Source organism: Rhinolophus sinicus, linkage group LG05, assembly GCF_036562045.2.
Source record: "Rhinolophus sinicus isolate RSC01 linkage group LG05, ASM3656204v1, whole genome shotgun sequence".
Lineage (NCBI taxonomy): Eukaryota > Metazoa > Chordata > Mammalia > Chiroptera > Rhinolophidae > Rhinolophus > Rhinolophus sinicus.
The window spans coordinates 120410204-120420072 of NC_133755.1; positions in this window are offsets into that span (position 1 = coordinate 120410204).

Consider the following 9869-nt stretch of genomic DNA (forward strand, 5'->3'; position numbering starts at 1 on the left):
TAGAACAAATTAATTCCAAAGTAACTAGAAGAAAATAAATAATAAAAATTATAGCAGCAATCAATCAAATTGAAAACAGGAAGTCAATCCAGAAAAACCAATGAAACCAAAAGCTGCTCTTTAAAAGATCAATAAAATCAATAAGCTTGTAGCTGGACTAAGAAAAAAAGGGAGAGAAGTAAAGATAGTGGAGCACTTAAATGCTGTGCTTACCTTCTGTGACAACCACATCAAAATTACAACTAAACTATAAAACCGTGATTGAAGATGACCTGAAGTCTTGCTGAACTGAAGCCCTACAACTAAGGACATACAGAAGAGGCTACCTCGAGACTGGTAGGAGGGGTAGAGACGTGGAATGTGCTGGCCCCACATCCATGTGTGACCATTAAAAATCAGGAGGAATATCTCATCTGTGGACATTTACCCCAGAGGAGAGAGAGGCCCCAGCACTGCACCAACATCCCCAGTCCAGTGTCCCAGTACTGGGGAAAGAAGTCCCCATAATTTCTGGTTATGAAAACTGGAGGATACTGTGGCTGTGTGAGATGGAAGGTAGCTACACTCCCAGGTTCTTTTCTTAAAGGGACTGCACATGAACTTACTTGCTGATAGACTTATTCGCTCTGAGCTCCAGAGCTGGGGCACCAGCTTGAAAGGCAAAAGGGACACACGGGGAGGAACTGAGTTCTCTGGCTTCAGAGTGAGGTCTGGAAGGGCAGCTTTCTACCAGACAGAGGAACTGGTGGAAGCCATTATTTCTTTGTTAAGACCTTCCCCTTCCCAGTGTGCAGACACAGGCAGCCACTATATCTGAGTCACCATCAATTTTGCTAACACTTGGTAAGCCGCACCCTGATGATTCTGACACCCTACCCCCACCCAACTTTCAGGCACACTCAAGCCACTTCCAGTGGTTTTTTTCATACAAACCACCTGCTTTGATTCATGCTACAGACTTTCCTAAAGTCTCTCAAACAGCCATCATATGGCTTCAGCATGTCCTGTACCTCTGGCTCAGCAGCCCTAAGCCTGGCACTATTGGCAGCCAACCTCGGTTCGCAGCTTGGCCTCTTAAGGCACCTCCAAGCACAGTGCAGGCAGCGGCAATCTCTGGATGGCTTTGTGGCTGAGTCAGGTGGCCCCAGCCAGGGCACAGTCTACAGTTGAATTTGGCTTTCAGTGGGTCCCCTCCTAGGTGGCCCTGGGGCTGGCACATCCAGTAGCTAGCCTGAAAGTGAGCTAGAGCACCACCTGGCCACCTCCAAGGCTAATGCACCCAAAGGGAAGACTGGGCAGGCACTAGAGCCCTGCTAAAGTGAATCCTGCTCCATAGGGTCAGTCCCTCCACAACAGCTCCTCCACTGTAGTCACAGCCAGTCCTCACAACAAATCAGGCCAAGGGTTAATCCCTTTTACTGACATGCAAACAGCAACCAAGGCTCAACTACAACAGGAGAGCACACACAACCCACACCAGGGTCACACCTGGAGCACATGGCTTTAGTGAACAGAAAGACTGTGCCACTGGGTCCCACAGGACACCTACTACATAAGGCCACTCAACTAAGACTGGAAGATATAACAGCCTTACCTAATATATAAAAACAAACACAGGGATGCAGCCAAAATGGGGAGAAAAAGAGACATGTCCCAAATGAAAGAACAGAACAAAGCTCCAGAAAAAGAACTAAATAAAATGGAGACAAGCAACCTACCAGATGCAGAGTTCACAACACTGGTTATAAAGCTGCTCAATGATCTCTGGAAGAACTTAAACAAAGAGATATGAAACATAAAAATGGAGATAGAAAACATAAAAAACAACCATTAGAAATAAAGAATACAGGAGACATCATCAAAATTGCGGCGTGAGGTGAGCCTCTGGAAATCTCCCCTGGAATTTACAACAAATTGAAAAACTATAACTCCACAAAGGACTCCCTGCACAGCAGACAGGCAAGACGAAAAGTCTCACTACTGAATTCACCTAAAGGTGGACAAATTGTGCGAGCAGAGGAGGTGGGAAGGGAGAAGTGCGGAGACAGAGCCGAGCGGGAGCAGGACGCAGATCTAGCTCACTGCTCTGAGCTCACTGCCATCCTAGAACTACCGCAGCTGTGGGGGAGGGAAGAACTCAGACTGCTAGGGCTCCGTTTATGGCCCACAGGGCTGAGGGGACAGCATATAACACTGCTGAACCCAATACTCACAGAGTCCTCGGAGCAAAGACTGAGGGAAGAAGGCTGAAAATGGTGGTTTAAGCCCTCACTACTGAGCAGAGAACGGAACTCTAGAATAACTTTCTGACTCCATCAGAAAGAGCAATATAAGAATAATGGGCATAACAGAAGGAAAAGAAGGAGAGAAGGGAACAAAGAGTATATTCAAACAAATAGTTGATGAGAACTTCCCAAACTTGTGGAAAGAACTGGATCCTCAAATCCAAGAAGCAAATAGAACACCTAATTACCTCAACCCAAACAGGCCTTCTCCAGGGCACATTGTATTGAGCTGTCAAAAATCAGTAAGAAAGAAAGAATACTCAAGGCAGCCAGGGAAAATAAGATGGTAACCTACAAAGGAAAGCCCATTAGATTATCATCAAATATCTCAGCAGAAACGTTACATGCCAGGAGGGAGTGGAACCATATATTCAAACTATTGAAAGAGAGAAATTATGAGCCAAGAATAATATATCCAGCAAAGATATCCTTTAGATATGAAGGAGGAATAAAGACCTTTCCAGACATACAGAAGCTGAGGGAATTTTCTAATACACAACCTGCACTACAAGAAATACTAAAGGAGGCTATTGTCCCCATCAACAGGGACAATTTGTGGCAACCAAATATAGAAAGGGGGAGAGTAAAGGCCTGAACCGGAATATGGGAATGGAAAAAGTAGGCATGCTGAAGAAAATGCATTATTCTAAATATCAAATGTTCTTTCACATAAACTTAAGGGTAACCACTCAAAAAAAAAAAAGAAAATCCAAAACTGTAATACATACTGTAATAAAAGAAGAAACACAGGGAAACATCATAGAATACCACCACACAGAAATAATAGACAATAACAAAAAGGCAAAGAAACAATGGAGACACAGTCTTACCAGAAAACTAAAGATAGAATGATAGGAAATCCTCACATATCAATAATCACCCTAAATGTAAATGGACTGAACTCACCAATAAAAAGGCACAGAGTAGCAGATTGGATCAAAAAACTAAACCCAACCATATGCTGCCTCCAAGAGACACATCTCAGCTACAAGGACAAGCATAGACTCAAAGTGAAAGGGTGGAAATTGACACTCCAAGCAAATGGTATCCAGAGAAAATCAGGTGTAGCCATAATGATATCAGATGAAACAGACTTCAGGATGAAAAAGATAACAAGAGACAAAGATGGACATTTCATAATGGTAAAGGGACTATACAACAAGAAGACATAACAGTCATCAATATTTATGCCCCCAATCAGGGAGCACTGAAATATACCAAGCAACTACTAACAGAACTAAAGGGAGAAATTGACCAAAACACAATTATACTAGGGGACCTAAATACATCATTGACAGCTATGGATAGATCATCCAAACAGAAAATAAATAATGAAATAGCAGCCCTAAATGACACATTAGATGAAATGGACATAATTGACATTTATAGAGCACTTCATCCTAAAACATCAGACTATACATTTTTTGTAGCGTACATGGAACATTCTCAAAGATGGACCATATATTGGGACATAAAACTAACCTCAGCAAATTTAAGAAGATTGAAATCATACCAAGCATATTCTCTGATCACAAGGCTTTGAAATTGGATATCAACTGCAAAAAGAAAGCAGGAAAAAAAACAAATACATGGAGATTAAACAACATACTTTTAAAGAACGACCAGGTCAAAGAAGAAATTAGAGGAGAGATCAAAAGATACATAGAAACAAATGACAATGAAAATACATCCTACCAAAATTTTTGGGATGCAGCAAAAGCAGTTTTAAGAGGGAAATTTATATCATTACAGGCCTATCTCAAGAAACAAGAAAAATCCCAAATAAATAACCTCATGTTACACCTTAAAGAACTAGAAAAAGAAGAACAAATGAAACCCAAGGTCAGCAGAAGAAAGGAAATAATAAAAATCAGAGCAGAACTAAATGAAATAGAGAACAAAAAGACAACAGAAAAAATTAATGTGACAAAGAGCTGGTTCTTTGAAAAGATTAACAAAATTGACAAACCCTTGGCTAGACTCACTAAGATAAAAAGAGAGAAGACACTAATAAACAAAATCAGAAATGAAAAAGGGGAAGTTATCACGGATGACACAGAAATACAAAGGATCATCCAAGAATACTATGAAGGACTATATGCCACCAAATTCAATAACCTAGAAGAAATGGACAAGTTCTTAGAAACATATAGCCTTCCTAGGCTGAACCATGAAGAACTGGAAAATCTAAACAGACCGATCACCAGTAACGAAATTGAATCAGTCATCCAAAACCTTCCCAAAAGCAAAAGTCCGGGACCAGATGGCTTCACTAGTGAATTCTACCAAACCTTCAAAGAGGATCTAATACCAATCCTGCTCAAACTCTTCCAAAAAATTGAAGAAGAGACAGTACTCCCTAACTCATTTTATGAGGCCAACATTACCCTGATACCAAAACCTGGTAAGGACAACACAAAAAAGAAAACTACAGACCAATATCTCTGATGAATACAGATGCAAAAATCCTAAACAAAATTCTAGCAAATCAAATGCAACAATGCATTAAAAAGATTATTCATCACGACCAAGTGGGGTTCATCCCCGGGGCACAAGGATGGTTCAACATCCACAAATCCATCAATGTGATACATCACATAAACAAAATAAAGGACAAAAATCATATGATTATATCAATTGATGCAGAAAAAGCATTTGACAAGATACAACATCCATTTATGATTAAAACACTTAATAAAATAGGTATAGAAGGAAAATACCTTAACATAATAAAGGCCATATATGACAAACCCTCAGCTAATCTCATAATTAATGGTGAAAAACTGAAGCCCTTTGCTCTATGTTCAGGAACACGACAGGGCTGTCCCCTATCACCTCTGCTTTTCAACATAGTGTTGGAAGTCCTCGCCAGAGCAATCAGGCAAGAGAAAGAAATAAAAGGCATCCAAATTGGGAATGAAGAAGTTAAATTGTCACTCTTTGCAGATGACATGATACTATACATAGAAAACCATAAAGACTCCACCAAAAAGCTATTAGAAACAATCAACGAATACCGTAAAGTTGCCAGATACAAAATCAACGTACAAAAGTCCATTGCATTCCTACATACTAACAATGAAATCTCAGAAAAAGAAACTATAAAAAAAAAAAAATTCCTTTTGCAATTGCAGCAAAAAGAATAAAATATGTAGGAATAAACTTAACCAAGGATGTGAAAGATCTACATGCTGAAAACTATAAGACATTTTTAAAAGAAATTGAAGGAGAGACAAAGAAATGGAAAGACATTCCATGCTCATGGATTGGAAGAATAAAATAGTTAAAATGAGCATATTACCCAAAGCAATATACAGGTTTCATGCAATCCCCATCAAAATCCCAAAGGCATTTTTAAAGAAATAGAACAAAATATCATCAGATTTGTTTGGAACAACAAAAGACCCTGAATAGTCAAAGCAATCTTAAGAAAAAAGAACAATGCTGGAGGTATCACACTCCCTGACTTTAGCTTGTACTACAGGGCAACAATAATCAAAACAGCATGGTATTGGCAGAAAAACAGACACACAGATCAACAGAATCGAATTGAGAACTCAGAAATAAAACCACATAAATATGGACAGATAATTTTTGACAAAGAAGCAGAAAACATACAATGGAGAAAAGACAGCCTCTTCAATAAATGGTGTCTGGAGAATTGGAAAGCCACGTGCAAAAAAATGAAACTGAACTGCTATCTGTCAGCATGTACATAATTAATTCAAAATGGATCAAAAACTTAAGCATAGACCTGAAACAATAATCTGCATAGAAGAAAACATAGGTACTAAACTTATGGACCTTGGGTTCAAAGAGCGTTTTATGAATTTGACTCCAAAGGCAAGGGAAGTAAAAGCTTAAATAAATGAATGGGACTATATCAAACTTAAAAGCTTCTGCACAGCAAAAGAAACCATCGACAAAATAAAGAGGCAACCAACTGAATGGGAGAAGATTTTTGCAAACAGTGCCTCTGATAAGGGGCTAATATCCAAAATATACAAGGAACTCATGCAACTCAACAACAAAAAACAAACAACCCAATTGAAAAATGGGCAAACCTCCTGAAGAGACATTTCTCCAAAGAGGACATACAAATGGCAAATAGACATATGAAAAATGCTCAACATCACTAATCATCAGAGAAATGCAAATAAAAACCACAATGAGATGTCACCTCACCCCAGTTAGAATGGCTATCATCAACAAGACAAATAGTAACAAGTGTTGGAGAGGCTGTGGAGAAATAGGAACCCTCATACACTGTTGGTGGGAATGCAGACTGGTGCAGCCGCTATGGAAGGCAGTGTGGAGGTTCCTGAAAAAATTACGAATAGAATTACCATATGACCCAGCAATCCCTCTCCTGGGTATCTACCCAAAAAATCTGAAAACATTTATGCATAAAGACACGTGTGCTCCAATGTTCATTGCAGCTTTGTTTACTGTGGCCAAGACATGGAAACAACCAAAATGTCCTTCGATAGATGAATGGATAAAGAAGTTGTGGTATATATACACAATGGAATACTATTCGGAGGTAAGAAAAGATGATATAGGAACATTTGTGACAACATGGATGGATCTTGAGAGTATAATGCTAAGCGAAAGAAGTTAGACAGAAAAAGCAGAGAGCCATATGATTTCACTGATATGTGGTATATAAACCAAAAACAACAAAAGAACAAGACAAACAAATGAGAAACAAAAACTCATAGACACAGACAATAGTTTAGTGGTTACCAGAGGGTAAGAGGGGAGAGCAGTGGTAGATGAGGGTAAAGTGGATCAAATATATGGTGATGGAAGGAGAACTAACTCTTGGTGGCGAACACACAATATGATTTATAGTTGATGTAATACAGAATTGTACAGCTGAAATCTATGTAACTTTACTAACAATTGTCACCCCAATAACCTTTAATTAAAAAAAAAGAAAGTCCTTTGTCTCTGAAAAAATAAAGAAATAAAGAATACAGTAACTGACTTGAAAAATACATTACAAGGAATCAACAGTAGATTAGATGAAGCAGAGGATCAAATCAGTGATTTAGATGATAAATAGCATAAAACACCCAAACACAACAGCGAAAATAAAAAAGAATCCAAAAATATGAGGACAGTTTAAGGGACTTCTGGGAAAATATCAAGTGTACCAACATTCACATCATAGCGGTACCAGAAGGAGAAGAGAGAGAGAGCAAGAAATTGAAACCTTATCTGAAGAAATAATGACTGAAAACTTCCCTAACCTAGTGAAGGAAATGGATATTCAAGCCCACAAAGTACAGAGTCCCAACCAAGATGAACCCAAACAGGCCCACACCAAGACACATCATAATTAAAATGCCAAAAGTTAAAGACAAAGAGAGAATCTTAAAAGCAGCAAGAGAAAAGCAGTTAGTTACCTACAAGGGAGCTCCCATAAAAGTATTGGCTGATTTCTCAACAGAAACTTTGCAGGCCAGAAGGGATTGGCACAAAATATTCAACATGATGAAAAGTAAGTACCTATAACCAAGAATACTTTACCCAACAAGACTATCATTTAAAATCGAAGGACAGATAAAGAGCTTCCCAGGCAAGAGAAAACTAAAGGAGTTCATCACCACCATTCCAGTATTACAACAAATCTTAGAGGGACTTCTTAAGACAAAAAAAGATTAAAAATAGGAATAATAAAATGGCAATAACTACATATCTATCAAAAATTACTTTCAATGTAAATGGATTAAATGTTCCAATCAAAAGACATAGGAGGGCTGAAAGGATAAGAAAACAAAACCCTTATATATGCTGCCTACAAGAGACTCACTTCAGATTGAAAGACACACACAGATGGAAAGTAAAGGGATGAAAAAAGTTATTTCATGAAAATGAAAAAAAAAAAGAAAGCTGGGATAGCAATACTTATACTAGATAAAATAGACTTTAAAACAAAGGCTATAACAAAAGACCAAAATGGGATCCAGTATTCCCTCTTCTGGGTATTTATGCAAAGAAATCCAAAATGCTACTTTGAAGAGATGTGTTTATTCATATGTTCATTGCAGCATTATTTATAATTATGAAGGCAACCTGGGTGTCCATGAATAGATGAATGGATAAAGAAGAGGTGATACTTGGCCATTAGAAAGAATGAAATCTTGCCATCTGTGACAACAAGGATGGACCTAGAAGTGTAATAAGTCAGTGCAATAAGTCAAACAGCAAAAGACAAATGTCATATGATTTTACTTATAAGTGGAATCTAAAGAACAAAGTAAATAAACAAATGAAACAAATAAATTCATAAATACAGAGAACATTTTGATGGTTTCCAGATAGGAGGGGGTTAGGAGGTGGGTGAAAAAGAGGAAAGGACTAAGAAGTACAAATTGGTTGTTACACAGCAGTCATAGGATGTAGGGTATAGCATAAGGAATATAGTCAATAATATTGCAATAACTATGTAAAGTCAGACCTGTTAAGGTGATCACTTCTTAAAATATATAAACATCTAACCACACTGCTGTACACTTGATGTAATGTACAGCGTAGGGACTATAGTTAATAATATTGTGATTGCGTGGTAGGTGTCAGGTGGTTCCTGCACTTATCATGGTGATCAGTTCTTTTGGTATATAAAAGTTGAATAACTGTGGTGTACACATGAAACTAATATAATATTGTATCTTAGCTATATTTTAATAAAAATCTTTTAAAAAAAGATAGAGGATACAAATTACTAATATCAGAAAAGAAAAAGGTGATACCACTGCAGAGCCCATGAACATTAAAAGGATTAATACAGGAATACATGAACAATTCAATGAAATACTTCTTTGAAAGGCACAATCTGCCAAAAATAACTTAAGAAGAAATAGTTAATCTGAATTGGCCTACCTCTGTTAAAGAAATTGAATCAATAACTAATACTCTTTCAAAATAAAGCACCAGGCCCAGTTGGCTTTATTGGTGAATTCTACCAAACATTTAAGGAAGAAATTATACCAATTCTTTATAATTACTTCCAGGAGATAGAATCAGAGCAAACACTTCTTTACTCATTCGAGGAGATGAGTATTATACTAATACCAAAACCGAAGACATTATAAGAAAGCTACAGACCAATATCGGTCATGAATTTAGATGTAAGAATCCTCAATAAAATAATAGTGAATCAAATCCAACATTGTATAAAAAGAATTATATACACCACAGCCAAGTGAAGTTTATTCCATGCATACAAGGCTGGTTCAACATTTGAAAATCAATGAATGTGATCCATCATATAAGAAAAAGCATTTGACAAAATCAAACGATAAAAATTCTCAGTAAATTAGGAGTGGAGGGAACTGTCTCAACTTCATAAAGAATATTAAGAAAAATCCTGAATCTAACATGGTACTTAATCATGAGAAACTTGAAGTTTTCCTACTAAGGTCAGGGACAAAGCAATTATTTCTTTTAAAATTATTCAAGGTTGATTTATGACCTATATTACGGTCTCTCTTGGAAAAATATTTTATATGCATTTAAAAAGAGTGTGTATTCCGCTGTTGGATGGAGTGTTCTATAAATGTCAGTTAGAGTCACTTG